The sequence below is a fragment of the Alexandromys fortis genome, unplaced genomic scaffold, assembly GCF_014885135.2.
Source record: "Alexandromys fortis isolate MF-2015 unplaced genomic scaffold, M_Fortis_MF-2015_v1.1 scaffold_67, whole genome shotgun sequence".
NCBI classification, from domain to species: Eukaryota; Metazoa; Chordata; class Mammalia; order Rodentia; family Cricetidae; genus Alexandromys; species Alexandromys fortis.
Genome location: NW_026067945.1, coordinates 6,501,373 through 6,517,981, shown reverse-complemented (window position 1 = coordinate 6,517,981; position 16,609 = coordinate 6,501,373). Strand labels below are relative to the sequence as shown.

At 42.5% G+C, this 16,609-nt stretch overlaps 1 long non-coding RNA gene across 1 annotated transcript; it reads left to right on the top strand.

The window, feature by feature from the left end:
- Window positions 1-411: 411 nt before the first annotated feature.
- Window positions 412-14,238, top strand: LOC126505961 (uncharacterized). The gene is made up of 3 exons (XR_007593039.1): window positions 412-508; window positions 12,132-12,305; window positions 13,575-14,238. It is a non-coding gene; the product is annotated as an uncharacterized lncRNA (long non-coding RNA).
- The last annotated feature ends 2,371 nt before the right edge of the window (window positions 14,239-16,609 follow it).

Sequence of the window (16,609 nt, the reverse complement as noted above, 5' to 3'; positions counted from 1 at the left end):
AGCCAAACTTTTAAGTAGATAAAGCTAAGATCTGAATTTCAGCACAGGTCTCTGACGTTAACGCTGCTTCCGCCCTACATGCTGTAGGAAAAGCTGCCCTGGCGTTGAAGATTTGAGTCCTGCGTAACTTTGCCGGGGAAATGGGGATCCCAAAGTCCTGGGGAAAGTACTTCCCATGACTTTAAGAATGCATCCTGCTTCTCTTTTTCATTTCAAAAGATGGGGCTTCTTTGCTAGACGTTTAATGGAGAGTGGCGTGGAGCATACACACATAGAGAGGAACCGGGAACACTTATCATTAAGTCGGCTGACTTAAAACAAAGTCCCTGGCTCAATTAAATTCTTAGTAGAGGGAGCCATCAGCTGTGGAATGCTTTGAAAGCCCTCAGGGCGGAACAGGAGGTTTTTCCCCTGAAACACCCACAACAGACCTAGACATTTATGCTGCTGGAAATGTGTGAGGTCCCCAATTGAAATCCGAAGACTCAAAGTAACACTGAAGACAATGGTATGTAAGTTGCCTCTCCTCACGGACGTTTATTATTTATCTCTATGATTTTATTTTTGTTTGATTTTTGAGATAGGATCTTAAGTAGACTACGCTTCCTTCAACTTTTCCGTGTAGTTTGGGGGTGACCTTGAACTCCTGATCCTCCTGCCTCCACTGCAGTATTACTGTCCCCCCAATTATCACAGTCCTGCCAGTCGCTGGAGGACACCAAGAGGCACTAGCCAAGCTGTTTTAACTCTCCTCGTACCAAACTGAACTACCAGGGAAGTAAACCCTTGGAGAGTTTTGACCACCAGTGTTACGAGCAAGAGAAATCCTTGACAAGACTTGCAGTTACCGGTAGGGTACCAGAAACCAAATGGTTGGGCTTTGCTGAACCCTTTTCTCACAGGGATGTCCATGAGGGAAACCTTACAGCTTCTCTGGGGGTGGGGGTCGGGGCGAGGGGAAACCGGTTCAAAGGCACGTGCATCCTTGACATCGCTGCCATCTTGTCTACAGCGGCGAAGTTCTATACAAAAAAAAAAAAAAAAAAAAAAAAAAAAAAAAAAAAAAAAAAAAAAAAAAAAAAAAAAAAAAAAACTTAAACGGCTTCCTTTTGCCCCAACCCCACTGTCCCTTACCCCTGTGCTCTGTCCAGAAGAAAAATCCCTCAGCCGCAATGGTTGTTTTTATTAAATTCTCCTCAATAAAAAGCTCAGGCAGGATTTATTAGGTACTCAGGGCGGACGTTTAGTATTTCGCCAGTTATTAAGTGAAAATCAATAGAAAGCAAAGAAAATGGAAGTCACCGCACTGTTAGCGCGCCGTTGTCGCCCAGATATTATGTCGGCTGTCTTGTAGATTCATGACAGACGAAAGAGGCCGGGAGAGAACTTTCTGCTTACATTGCAGGAGCCAAAGTGGGGTTATTCATTAGAGCAGGCAGCCGGCCAGATGGATTTCCAGTTCGGTTTTACCATTTATCTTTAAAACGCCTGTATCGAGTGAGAAAGAACACTGATATTATGTGATATCAATGGCAGGTTTATGTATCTAAATCAGGATTTATTGTTATTTTGTTCCAAAGACCTTTTTTTCTCAAGAAATACCATTTCGGTGGGAGAAAATAATAGCTAAAACCTTGTCAAAGATAACCTTTCGTGCTGTCCCTGCGCCTCTTGCTGTAAAACAAATAGAACCCGGCGTATAAACAGTTTTAACCACGTCCTTACGAATCATCTCTACTCAATCCATTTCCTCCCCCATTTCAATAGCTCTTTTTTTTTTTTTTTTAAACGCTGTAAACATGATTTTGGGTCATTTTGTGTTTTCTTTTGTTGGTGGTTTGACTCTAAATAACGCGAGGGGTTATTTTAATTGCGTGTAAAAGCCATAGCTGTTGCACGCCCTTCTGTGGCATGCTGAATATTGTTCCAGGAGCATTCTTTAGAAACCTTCTGGTCTTCTTTTCTTCCTCAGCCTTAGAATGAACTTCAGCATCAAAACATTCACCGTCTTTTCCAGCTACTTCAGAGTCTTTAAAAGCAGTGACACCTTTTTTTTTTTTTTCTCTCTCTTGTTCATTCACTTATTGGGTAGCTTCTGGTTTTCTTCTCCTCAAAAGGACAGATCATAGTGGACTGGATCCGGTCCGGTCAATTCTGCTAAGTAACCGACATGAACATCTGCTAGAATGAACACGCTGTATAAATAGCTCTCAAGAAAGAGAGTACAATCCATTTATTTGTAAAATGCCATTAGCGACACATTATGATCGGGAGAGAAATTACATCTGGATTTTGATTGAAGCTCTTGCTAATAGGACATTGTGGATATGTGTGTGTGTTTTAAACTACTTTTTTCTAACCTTTTTCCTTTGTGTTTATGAGAAGAAATGGTGAGTTTAGTTTTATATGAACCAACATGAGATAGCAGCCAGGAATATACATGATCCTGTACCAAGCTCCCAGTGACAGCCAACAGAAAATATCTAACACATTGAATGATTCTACCAGCTCCATTGAAGAAAATAGATGTTATTATAAACCAGTGTGAAATAGATTCTTTAATAATTGTACCCTGATATTTCCCTTTATCTATTGAGGTAAAGTATTTAATCAGATTTAAAAACTCACTTAACCAGATATGGTTTCTTGCATTTTCCTTTTTGAACACGGTACCTATTTTCATCTTTCAAGTTTGTTGACAACCGGAAGTGTGTCTTCTAGTTAGATGGTATCCTTTAGTTAAAACATGAAAATAACTTCACGAATCTGCATGCGCTTTAAGAGAGTCTTCTAGAACTCTGTATGTGCTCAGGTAAGACAGTATACATGGCCCTGCTAGTGAGGAGATGGTACAGCAGTTGAACAAGTAGGCCCTGGGACTGGATGGCACTTGTTCAAATCTCAGCTGTCACTCACGAAGTAAATGACTGGGCAAGTTACCGCAAGGCCTATGCCTCAATTCTCCCCCCTCCCCCACCACCTCCATGATGAGGGAAATAGTTAATTTAATGCTTTCCCCCCCAAATATGCAGACTAACACTTGCCTGGAATGAGGGCCTCGGAGTTTGAGGGATCTGTGAGCCTTGAGAGAACAATGTTCCCCACGTGGTGCTGTGGTTGTCTGACAAAACGGTGTGTAATCCCACAGAGGAGCCCATCATCCCTCTGCTTTCACGCTCACCACAGTATTAATGAGGAAAACCAGAAGCTTAAGCTCCAACCCTGAGCGTTCCCCGTTTGAACTGAAGACATTTGGCTTAGAAACTCTTCCCTTCCCAAGATTAACGTTCCATTTGAAACAACGACAACAGCAACAGTGTCTAAGCATAACCACAGTGTTATTGATTTATTAATCATTTTGGTGATTTGGTAGCCCTGAGGCTTACTGTTTGATTGGTAGATCTATTTGTGAACAAACTGATTTGTTGAAAAGACTCTAAACTTTTATTCTAAAAAATATTAGTAACACACGCAGTTTTTGAGGATGAAATGATAGTGATAATTAATGTAACTTGGGCAGTGGAGTCAAAGGAAAGGAAAGTTGATGACTTGGATCTCACAGCCTCCATGCCTCTTGTCTCCTGAAGACACACACAACTGTAATACGTTACTTTAAGTTCGTTCGTTGGTGTATTGCCGTGTGTACTTCCCCAAACACTATGGTTTCTAACTGTAGAGGGAGCATAGTGCCCTTTCTCTATTCCCACTGGGGAACTGGGGGCTGAAAAGCCGAGAATAGATTGTGTTTATCAAAGGAAAAGCAATACATTACATAGTCAGGCCACTGGGAAAAAGCAGTGTGCTTTTAAAATATAGCAGCACTGTGGAGGAGTCACCACTGTCTGCTTCAAAGCGTGCTCAAAGGCAATCTTGTTTTCTTTGGACTAATCTGTGTGCGTAGCAAGGGCAAGAGAAGAAGAACACGGGCTAGTGTTAGGCTGCCTGGCCCTACACACTTTCCTTGGTCGTCCCTCGCCATAGGGTCTTGGCTAATAGTTTAATCTCTTGATTCTTCAGGTTTTCGCTTACTGTATTGGGATAGCGTTCAGTAACCATTGCTGTATTGAGATGGGAAGTCCTTACTCCACAATAGAGCCTAGGTCTGAAGTATTCTCTAAACACTCAAGGAAGGATTTTAACATTGTTGGCTTCCTGTAGGTACAATATGGTACTGACCCATCCAGAAAACAAACCTGGGGCTACCAAAGATGGGTCATTTACCAAGTACAGATGTTGAGAGCTGGGAATGAAACTAATACATGCTTAGTATTCTATCAGATTAATTCCTTTGTCCCTTTAATAGCAATATCAGGCTAGTGGCTAATATATTAGACATCACAGCTTTAAGCAGAGGGAATAATGTGCTCAAAGCAGCAGAGATGAACCTTTACCCCACTGAGGACCTCGTGTTTTGAAGAGTAGAGTGGATGCATGATGGGTCAGAATGAGAAATTAGCAGAGAACGTATGGAGCTTCCTGAAAAGTTCAGGCTTTGACTGGGGCCAGGGAACTCCGGGGATGATGACTAGGAAGAGGGTGATGTAATCAGACTCTCTTTAACAAAATCCACTCCTGTGTCCCTCGACTATAGCTATAAAAATGTCGGACCTAGAGTCATGGGCATCGGGGAGCTTCCAGACTTTTCTGCCAACCAATGGGAAGGATAGATTCAGGCAGGCCTATATTCCTTCTTAGGTAGCATCATTTTGCCTTCTACTCAGCAACCTGTTTGCTGGCCAGTCTCCCAGCTCTGCGCTTTGGAAGACGAGTCAGATCAAAACAGACCATCCATACATCAGTGCTCAGATCCACTAGCGAGAAACTAACATCTATCACCGTGGAAAGCAGCAGCCGGTTACTTCTAATGAAATACTTCAGGTTCCTTCGCTAACGTGTCACCTGCTTGCCAAAGCTCAAAGCATCCCATCGTGGTCCCTCTTCGCTCCCTACTTGTGGCACATCAGTTATCTCTTCCTTCAAGTGCTGGTGACACATTGAGCTGGCCCGTGCACTGAAGGGACTGAGTGATGAGCCTGCCTCCCACGGAACCCCTGCTCACTTCTATTTCTGAATACATGTCAGATGTTTGGAAAGGAGAACCTGGGTGGGGTGGGGGTGTCAAATGCTGACTGCTGACAATCAGAGACCCGACTCTCCATCACAGATAGAACCAGATAAACAGTTGCATTTTTCCCGGTAGAAATGAGGAAGTTGCCTTGCTTCTCAATCCTGGAGGCTCCTCTTCTTTCCAACACACACACACATACACACAGTTATACAAACACACACATGAACACACAAGCATACATATACACAAACACACCTCCACACACACATACACACACATACATACACCTATGCACCTGAACACACCTACACATACAGCTTTAATTCAGCGACTGAGCGAGAACGTTCCAAACAAACGCTAACATCTGATTTGATTAGATCAAGTCATTTTCTCCTTCTTCTTAAAAAGGGGGGGTTATTAATAAAATCATACTTCTGTAAAAGAGAGAAAAACAGGGGATGTAAATGTGGCACTAATTTAATTACACCCTAGCGCTGTAAGACAGTAATGTAAATATTCTGATGAGCGGGCCTAAGACACTCGAAGCAATTACTTAAGGGCTCCCTTTCAAAGAATCTCTTCCCTTTTTATTAAATGCCTTTTAACATTAGCACTTTCTTCCTGACAAATTAAGTGAAATTTCATTACTCTCCCTGACTTAATGGCATGAGGCTCCCGCTGAGGTGAGAGCTAACTCTCCTTGGACAGCTGACAGGGGCGCCTATGTTCTGTCAAAAGGCCACTGTCCTACCACACAAAACAAAGGAAAGGGAAGAACCCTTTGTATTTTGCCAGCACTTACAGGCTCCTCATTTCCTTAATGTTTTTTCAGCTGTGAACCTTGCAAAAAAAAAATAATAAATAAATAAAAATCTAAAAGAAAACAAAACAAAACTCTAGTGTTGTTTTCCAGAGCGCTCAAGTTCACAGTAAATGGGGGCGAGGGTGGGAAGAAGGAGGAGGAAGAGAAGAAAGAAGTGTGTTTGTGTGTGTATATGTGTGCGCGGACACGCGTGTATATGTGTGTGTGTTTGCCCATGTGACTGAAAACTGTAAATAATTAAATGGGAATGATAATCATTATATGAAGTTCTCATATCTTTTAATTAATATCAGATTTAATGTGTTTAAACTTCACAAAGCTCTACAGAGTCCTCAGAATTGTTCCCACGAGAAAACGAGGACATTTAGGTGGGTGGTTACATCGGGAATGAACGGCAGAGCTGGGTTCAACTCAGTTAGCCAGTGGCTATCACACACTTACGCTGGTGGCTATGCGACCCTTGGCCTTGTACAGGCCGATGTCTTTCCGTGTCCTTTATGTCTCTGAACAAAGGAAAAGTCAGAGGTGTGACGCCATGGTCTCAAGGTCATAGAGCCACCATCTATCCAGGATATCTGGCCAGTCTTGTCTTGTAGGGACCCAAAATTCAAAATTCAGTTTTCAAAATGCATGCTCTGGGGAAGTTTCTCTGTAGGCACGCTTTTTTCCACCCACTAAGGAGGAGGACAATGTTCATAATGTACTCTTAAAAGACACAAAGATAAACATTTTATGGAGAAAAGCAACACAGTTAGAGGCATGGGAGAACTCTGTAGAAGTGACGGATGGGCTGGAGTCCATGTTCTACGGAGAACTCAGGGCTCATGAGCCATGAATGAATATAGGTTTTGCCAAGACAGAAGTTAAGAAGCATCAAGGGAGATGCCTGTGGTGACTAATGCCTGTGATCCCAGGACTTGGGAGGCTGAGGCAGGAGGATTGCCTCTAATTGGAAACCAACCAGGACTCCTCAGAAACAAAGCAGGAAGAAAAACCTACTGGTTGTATGTTGGTAAAGTATTTTCATGGCAGGCATGAGGTTCTGGGTTCAAACCCCAGAAACCTGCCATCCCTCCACACACACACACAAAAATCGATTAAAAATAAACTTGCCCCATTTTTCTTTGTTCTTTTTCTTTGGTAATGGGATGGAGACGAACCCGGAGCAGCCCTTTCCTGATGAGTTACAGTCCAGTCCCAATTTTGTTTACTTCTAAAATGGCTGCAGCATTCACGGGACGCACTTCTGAGGCCAGCGGAACAGGCCGAGAGTGCTTTCAGATGCAGCTTCCTAGCCAGTGTCCCTGGGGTTTTGACTTACTTTTTTTTGGAAGAAACCTTCATGCCTTCTGAGAAGCAAATTTTACCCCTTGTGTTTTTAGAGCCCACTGGTTTTCCGTCCTATAGCAGTAACTTCCCATCTCTCTCTTACTTTGTATCAAAGCTTATGGTGTCTTGTGCGGATTTTCTGATGAACGACCATCTAGGCATTCCCAACTTCAGACCCGCTGACTGGGACTGTGTCTTCAAGACAGCTTTGTTGTGCCGTTTCTCACGGTGCTAGTTGGTTGGGGATGAAAGGCTGCTCTGAGCGCAACTGATTTTCTGTCCAGATCCCCAGTAGCGCCAGCCTTTTAGTGCCCGTGTCCCATCTTACCCAGGGGCTGTCCTTTCTAAGACCCCAGAGTATGTGGAAGAAAAATAATCACTTCGGAGTTCAGAAGACAAAAGTTGCGGGGAGCCTTTTCCCCCCTCGTCTTGCTTGTTCTAAAACATGTGTAACGTTAGGGATCAGGCTGGCAGTGTTTTGAAAGAAGTGAAGACTTGAATTTATTTGGGTACAGCTATCAGATTTTGAGGGGCTGGATCATTTGTTTTCCTCTTGTGAGGTCCAGGTAAAAGTTCAATCCCTCCAGGGCCGGGTGCTTCTGACAAAAAAACAAAACAAAAAACTCAAGAACCCAAAATAAGTATTTTATCTAAAAAATGCTAGCTATCCCAAAACAAACATGAAAAGGCACAGCTGCCAAGTTCCACAAGCGGGGTGGGGGTGGGGTGGGGGGGGAGTTGGACATTGAAGCCGGGCTTGGGATCGCACTGGGGACTAATGGGTAAAGTTTGGCCAGCTGCCCTGGCGGCCTTGAGGGACACTCAATCCAATTGCGAAGCCTTAGTGGATGTGAATTTCAAGGTTACACCTGGGTGTTCAAGGGCAGGGCCAAGTGTAATCGGCACTTAGATCATAGATTAATCTGATTTGCCTTCTATTAGGTTTGATTCCTCTTCCCTTCCTCCCTCCCTAAAGCCAGGATTATTGTGATAGTTTAAGATAATGGATTCTAACGGAAGAAAGGTCAGGCAGGCGCAGAGATTTGGAACCTTAAGATAATATGATTAATCTAAAAGCTTCTTTCTCCGTGGGGAGGGCCTCACTTTTCATATGTCTAATTGAGAGGCGAGAGCTGAACGGCCAAGAAAGAGCACCAGCAAGGGAGTGCACAGGCCTGAGTCCTTGTCAACAACCGCAATTAATTTCCATTGTCAGGATGATCTTTCGTTAGTTCTCACTCTAATAAGATAGACTTGCCTTGCGCCCCCAGCTGATAAAGCCTTATTGGCAATGTCGATAAGAACATGTCAGGATGAGGAACAACGATTCATGGACATATTCATTTTTTCTTTACTTCCTTTTGTCCTAACTTTCCAGAACTCAATGACTCAGTGGACACCCCTAAAAGTAACGACGTGTAAGTTTTAAGGCCTGACACGCAATGTTTGGTAATTTAGTAATGACGTGTGAGCTTCCATTAAGTCCAGGGAAAGTCGTTACCAGGCGATTGTCAGAATCTAAGCGGTAAATGAATGCTAAACCATCGTCACGAGTCCTCCAAACCCTTACGCGTCAATTATGTGTTTTAAGGCGATTGCTCAGTGTTACTTTTACGAATGGAGGGAAAAACAGAAGAAGTGAAGAAGGCCATTTAATCATTCAGTTTGGTAAGTCAAGGTCCTCTAGTAGATAGTTCTAGAGCAATGATATGAAAATGAATAAAGATTTCATGAGGAAACATGGAGTTTCTATTGTCTTATTCCCCCACACCCTTCTAGGTTATAAACAAGTTTCTTTTTCTTTCTTTACTGCACCTGTTAAACTGTCCTCATCAGGGTGCTTCACTGTCAAGCTAAGGATCCAAGGCTTGAAATATACATACACATCTCTAGTTCTTATACAGGGTAGATCACTGACACCATTACGCTCAACTTACACTTTCTCTTCTTATATTTATTTATTCATTTCTAACCAAATCAAAGTGTGTTGTTGGACTGCTGCAGACAGCACAGGGAAGGGTTTGACTTCTCTTCTAGAGAGGCTGAATTCCACCTCAAACCTCCGAGGCAAGGCCTCACACAGAGGAAGATGGCGGGATTTTAATAAGTAACTCGTAGCTTGCTGAGCAGACACTTCCTTTTAGTTGAAGGAGATCCTTCAGCTCACTCACAAGAGAGAAAGACAGACAAGGCCTTTCCTTAGACAATTGGCAGAATGTGAGAGGAAACCATCCCTGGGTGTGCTGGATCCAATAAAAGGAAAGTGCCCCAAAGCCTGAAATAGGGAATCCGACCATGTCATTCCAACTTATGAGGTCATATATAAAGCCATCGGGAGTCTCTGGGAGGAGGATCTTCAAGCAGTATGAAACAATTAGTCCTCAAGAAGAATCACTGGAGCTGGCCTGAAAGCCAGCTGTACCCTGAGTGGAAAGGCCCGTGTTCAAATTGTGCTCACACAAGCCCTCCTCAATCCAGCAGAGACAAGTTGAAGCTAGCTGATGGGGAGCACGTGGGGAAGGAAAACCCATTCCTCTGGCAGCAACTTCATTCGTTCTTGGAAAAGTTCAAACCTTTCACTAAACAATGCTGGACGCACTGACTTCCCACCTCGAGAGTCCGGTTGCCTGTGTCCATTTCCTTCTGCAGCCTCTGCGGGTGGGGAGAGAAAAGAATTTGTGTGACTCGAAGGAAAGCGTTATTTCCCTGTTCCCCAAATCGAATGCAGATTTACTGGTAAAGATGACATCCAAACTCGTGTAACATGGAGCACTTGAGAGTACAAACATACAAAATAGTCAATGTGAATGCTGACTTTCTGACCAGAGGTTGAAATAGTCGAATCAAAAATGACCAACACGTGACATTGGTTCTTAACCGTGATACTGGATTTCTGGGTTTAATAACGGGAAGAGAAACAAATCATGCGTGCTCCGGCCTCATTCCCTCTTCGGAACAGCCAGTACAAACAAAACACACAAGAGCAAAACTAAAACAAATACAAGTTTCGCTGTCCTCTCTTCCCACACCCACCCACCCCGCAGTTGACTCTGAGCTGGAGACCACCAGGAAAGTCGAGTTGGGCCCTTCTGTTCCATCCCATTCCCCTGTCCTCTCATTCCCACATTCTGATTTCGGCTCGTCTCCGAAAGAGGTGTTGGCGCTTGGCAACCCCGCATCCATCAAAGCTTTACCTAATATGTGATGTGTTTATTCTTCCCAGGCGCGGGGCACATCACTCTCAAATGACTGACAACAACTCGAAAATGAAATGGGCCCAAAGTGGGCTGAAATCCTGAAGGGAAGCCTCTCTAGTCAAACAGCGAGCAAATTACTGCGAGCCCCTCCTGCACCTTCAGAGTGGAAATGTCATAAAGTAATAAACAGGGAACCCCTCAGCGTGCCAAGGGCTGGATTTCAATAGATTTACATATTAAAGGCACAGGACACACCGCTTTTGCTGTGATACCAAATCAATGCTTCTACTTTTCACTTCCCTATTTCAAACATAGTTCTTAGGATGCCCTGAATGGTCATTCCCATACAATGATACGTCGGTTTTCCCCAATATTTTGGTTTTTAAAGAATGAATTAAAGGAAGATCAAGAAAACTTGGAGTGTCCAGTAATGGTTTGTGGTGTGGTATGTTTGTACTTGTGTATTTTAGGAAATAGTGTATAAAAGACTGAGGAAGAAAAATTAGAGAAATAGTATAGCTCACTAAGCATTGTTAAATTTTCCCTTTAATTCATATTTTTCTTTCAGTCTCTTATTACTGTGCAAAGTACTCAGTCTGGGAGGCTTCAGTAGACTTCAAAATCAAACTCATCACCTCATTTTCAGTCTTTGAACCTTTACCATCTGTAATGGTTTGAATGAAAATGGCCCCCATAGGCTCATAGGGAGAGGCACTATTAGGAGGCCTGCCTTCCTGGAGTAGGTGTGGCCTTGTTGGAGGAAGTGTGTCACTGGGGTTGGGCTCTCAGGTTTCATATACTCAAGCCGTGCCCAGTGTCCCTCTTATTCTGTAGCCTGCCAATCCAGATGTAGCTCCTGCTCCAGCACCAGGCACGTCCGCCGCCATGTTGATAATGAGCTAAGTCTCTGGACTGAACTCTAAGTTTTTTTTTTTTTTTTAAATAAGAGTTGCCATGGTTATGCTGTCTCTTCACAGCAATAAGGCCATAACTAAAACACCACTCTAAATACTAAGTCTTAAAATGTACCACTAAAACATCCACTCCATGGGAATAAGCTGTAAAGAGGGAAGACTTTTGTGCGCCCCATTCTCTGCTGATTTCCTGAGCTCTTTTGTTCTTTAGCTGTGTTTGATATGCATCTTTCACCATGTCAGGCGAAGTAAGTTGTCAGTATGTCGACAGAAGAGAACATGGACATGTCTTCCTTTCGTTCATTCATTCATTCTTCTTGTCTGTCTGTCTCCCTTTCTTTTTGTCTGTATCACACATACACACAGAATCATGCTTGCAAAGACGTACAAACACTCGGTTCATTGGGGTTATTGTTTCTAGAAGTACACCTAAGCAGTGCTCGTCAGTTGGGTAATGGCAATGAGTAAGTACAATTTGGGTTTTTGTTTGTTTGTTTGTTTGTTTGTTTTTGTTTTAATTGCTGTTGGCATATCCTGGAAGAATTATTTATTTCCAATGTTTCAACTGAGTTTGAAAATAAAACAGAAGCTTTCCTCTGAGTGAATGAAAAGGAATTCAGTTGTCATTAAACTAACTGAATTTGGGCTAAACCAAACCACGTTCATTTTAAAGAGATGTGGACAGGGCTAAGGAACATACATGTAAATATAACACTGAAGTTTTGTAGTTTATTTCTGGAATATTTAATTGTTGGGAAATTTTTCATGGTTATTTTTTTTTTTTTTACTACAACAAGCAGAGTTATGGAGTGGAGACTTTATAAATGCAGTTTCTAAGAAGATTTTGCAAAGAGGAAAGCCAAGGAACTGTGTTACCACTGGAAAGTCCAAGTGAACTGCAATGAGAGTAAAGACTATTTCATTGAAGGGGTCCAGTCTTCTTCTGTGGATACAATGCGCTTTACGAGAAGAAGGTAAGATTTTTGGTACTTTTGTCTGAAAAGTAGGTAATAACCTCTTTTCTGACAGATTTAGAAATGGAAAGATTTTACTGAATATATATCCAGTGTGTGTGTGTGTGTGTGTGTGTGTGTGTGTGTGCTTTATTTGCTAGGCAACACTTGTTTAAAATACTACATTTATTCATTTGTGTGTGTCAGAGGATGGGTGGACATGGGTGCTGTGGCACACAGGTCGAAGTCAGAAAGCAATTGATAGCAGTTAATGCAGTTAGTGCTCACCTTCTATGGATGGAGGTCCTGGAGACAAAATCCAAGTGTTTCTACTTTTGAATATGAATTTTCTATGTAGGAAGGACTTCCATTCAAGTTCCTATATGACCCTTAGCCTGACAAAGGGATCCTGTTGAATGGCATGCCTCTAAAACAAAACTGATCTCTTAAAAGAGTCAAGACAATAAGGGGCCAAGAACTAGGCTGGATTGAAGTGATATTGTATGACATCCACAGGCATTTTAAGTAAGACATACAAGAAAGGAGTACTAATGGGTTTTCATTAGCTGAAAGTTTAGGATAGATATGAAAAAAGATAACACCTCACCAAAGAGAATTACATAGAAAATAAAAAGACTAGTGTCAGACACCATAGACCCTTAAATAAAAATCAGAAGAATTTTTCTCTCTTCAGGTCTCCAAGATGAAATATGATTGAAAACCAAGATGACCTTTTATAACAAGAAAAACCATACATTTATTTTAATGAATTTAAACCAAAGTCATCTCAAAATGAAACCAGCAAAGAGAAGTGAGCCTAGGACCCCATGCAGGTGGGAGGCAGGAATGTTTTAGGTGGGAGGGGGCCATAGTTGTTATCCTCCCCCACCCAAATAGACTATTAGCTCTTGATAAAGAGATATAACATTTTAATGTCTATCTTTTTATAATCAGTCACTGTTTGAAAGTGCGGGTTTATTACTCCGAGTTCTTGACAGGCACTTGAGGAAAAAGGTCACATAATAAACTATGCTTATTTCTCATCGAGGGAAACAATAAGTCATCTCCACATCCATTATTCACCCAATTGTCTTCATTTTTCTTCACCTGCTGGGTTTCCAGCAATAAAGATAAATAATATCTTTAAGCCCGCCTAGATATTTTCAGAACAATCTAGAATCTGACGGTGAGCTGGTCTTCTGGAGACATAGAGGGTAAATAAATGAAAGAGGATTTGCTCTCTAAGTTGTTTTCAGAAGTCTACTAAAGGCTATTTTTTTTTCCCCACAGAAAGTTCCATCTGGAGGTGTGGATCCATGTGTCAGAAAAAGCTCTTGAAGTAAATAAGAAGGGATGCAGGAAAACTGTATCACTTCTTTTACATGCAAAGGGAAAGTTCTGTAATTAATCACTAAGTACCTTCTTTTCCACAAACAGTCCCATTGTTTTATCCATGAGGAAGTCTTGTTCTGGGCTCAGTCGCTCGACTGCTTGCTCCGCATGCATGAAGCCTCAGGTTTGCAGAGCATGGCATAGCATGGGTCTACTGGTACATGCCTGTATCCCTAGCACTGCTAGTACATGCCTGTAATCCCAGCACCCAGGAGAGGTAGTCAGGAGAATCAAAAATTCAAGGTCATGATGTGGGAGTGTCATATATCAATCTGTTGGTTTCATTGGTTAAGCAATAAAGAAACTCCTTGGCCCTGAAAGGTTAAAACATAGGTGGGAGGAGTAAACAGAATAGGATGCTGGGAGGAAGAGGAAGTGAGCACAGACTCGACAGCTCTGCTCTCTGGAGCAGAGATGCCAGGCTGGCTCCGCTCTCCCAGGCAGCTCCAACCCAGGATGGATGTAGGCTAGAATCTTCCCGGTAAGCACACCTTGGGGTGCTTACACACATTATTAGAAATGGGCTAGTCCAGGTGCGAGAATTAGCCTAGAAGAGGCTAGATAGAAATGGGCCAAGCAGTGTTTAAATGAATACAGTTTGTGTGTTGTTATTTCGGGGCATAAGCTAGCAGGTGGCCGGGGTGCTGGGGACGCAGACCCGCCGCTCCAATTACAACAAGGTCATCCTCAGTTACATTTTGAGTTTGAGGCCAATTTTGCCTTCAGTTAAGCTTGTCTTAAAAAGGGAAAATGTCCTTCCCTGAGTAGAAGTGCATGTTTTACAGAAAATATTTTCAAATATCTTGCCCATATAAATTAGAAAGTATAAGTATAATATCTCAGTGGACAAAAACCTGTGTTCAAGTTAGACTGTCCATGTCTACCCCAACACACTCCCACATGGTGCTGGTCATTCAATCTCTGTGTTTCTTTGGTGTTATTAAGACGATGAAATGGGGGCCATATGCTCTGTGATACCTGGTGGTAAGTAGGTGTCCAAGACCAGAGTAAATCAGCTGAAGGGGGAATCTGGGTAAAGACAGTTTAGATTCAACAAGTGTTCTTCCTCAAGAACCCCAGCAGCTTGACCATACCTTCCAGTGACATTGTAGAGGGTCAGAAGCCATCTTACTCACTGACCCCCATCCTGACCTACGGCAGTCAGCTCTTTCCACCTGGACCAGATTTTATATGCCGTCACAAACAGTCAATCGCACAGAACCCAGAGGGAGGAGAAGCACAGAGTGGGGATGTGGGTTTTGAAACAGCGGCAGCTGCCTGGGAACATCTGCAGAGGAGCGCAGGGCAGGGAGCAAATGGGCAAGGAGAGAGAAAGGAGAGAGAGGGAAGGAGGAAGAAAGATGAGGTGGGGGCAGATCCAGAATGTTCCCCCCAAGCAAATCATTGAGGATTCTCCGTGTGGGTGCCATCACACTTAAGAGAGTTTGACTTTCTAATCCTTGTGCTGGTAAGAGGTTTGATCACCTTGATAAAGCCTCACTGTTTTCACCTGAACCTTAGCATTCCTTTTATTTACTGCATGTGAGGCTTCATGGTGCATGTGGTACAGAAGCCCTAGACTCTCCTTTGGAGATACCCATTAACAGAAAGTTATCTCCAGAGCAGTTACTCTTTCCTCTTCCATGTGTAACCTCCTTCCTCTTTTCTGTCCTGGATGCAGACTCTCTGAATTGACTCCCTTCTCTCTAGTTTGTCTCATAATGCTGCCTGCATCCAGAGCTCCTAGATGATGTTCTACTGAATTAAAAACGCAACAAATACTCTTTCCTCTGTAGTGCCTCCCAAATAATTCAAGAAGAGATAACCATTTTTCTTGTTTGTAGCCACCCTGAACTCCATAGAACCGTAGGGTTTTTTATTATTATTATCATATTATCAAGTGCTTTAGTAACTATCTCCTGAGATCAGAGGGTAAACAGGCTGTGGAATGTTTATTTTTTTAACCCAACCAGTTCAGAAGTTACCTTCTGAACTGAAGGTGGTATACGACTTTTGAAGTCTATGCACCCCAGATAGGGCACCAACAATGGCCGTAACAGTCTTCTACCCTAGTTAGCTTGGTGAATCAGTAAGTTTATTATATTTGTGTTCTTTATAGGAGCAAGGGTAAGGGGTAACTGACAGGAACATGGGTGACCAAAAGCAAGCTGTATCACCAAAAAGCCCACTTTAGCATGAAAAATAATCCAGGAATGCTGTGCCCCTGAAGTTCATTGCCCAACTTGCCAACAGCCCCATTGAAAAGACCCCTCTTCCCAGAGATGGTTTACAGCTTGTATAGGCCCAGGGATGGTACTTGAGAAAATCTATTAACCTTCTGAAGCTTCTTGAAAGTTTTAATTTTCTAAGTCATATAAGCATTCCTCTTCCCTCTGGGAGTGAATGTTTCAATACAGTAGAAATAGCTACACAGCACTGGGGCATAATAGGTTCTCTGAAAACCTACAATGTGTTTCCATGACTGAAGGTTGTACATACCATGTGTAAAGTTTTGTGTGTATATAAGAGCCTGCGGGCAAGACCCATCACCAGAAGTACATGAATATGAAACTATAGCATTCCATGGAGAACAAAAAAGAGCATCAGGAAGCAAAAATGGAAGGATACAGGTTGTTGAAGATTTTCAATGGTCAAGGTAGATCCATTTTCCTCTTTCCTCATAAAATTGCAAGGTCACTTAAAATGTATAGCTTAAGAGATTAGTTTTGAAATAGATTTACTTAGAGTGAAGATGGACTCAGTCTTGAACTCTTAAGAAATATGAGTTTTATCTGGGTGTGGTCGCACAAAAGTGTGACCCCAGCAGGCATGAGATGAGACTAGTGCAGAAAGTAAACAAGTTCCAGACTGCCTAGCCCATGAAATCAAATGCTATAAACCATAAGCGTATGTATATGTATTGTGTGTTCATA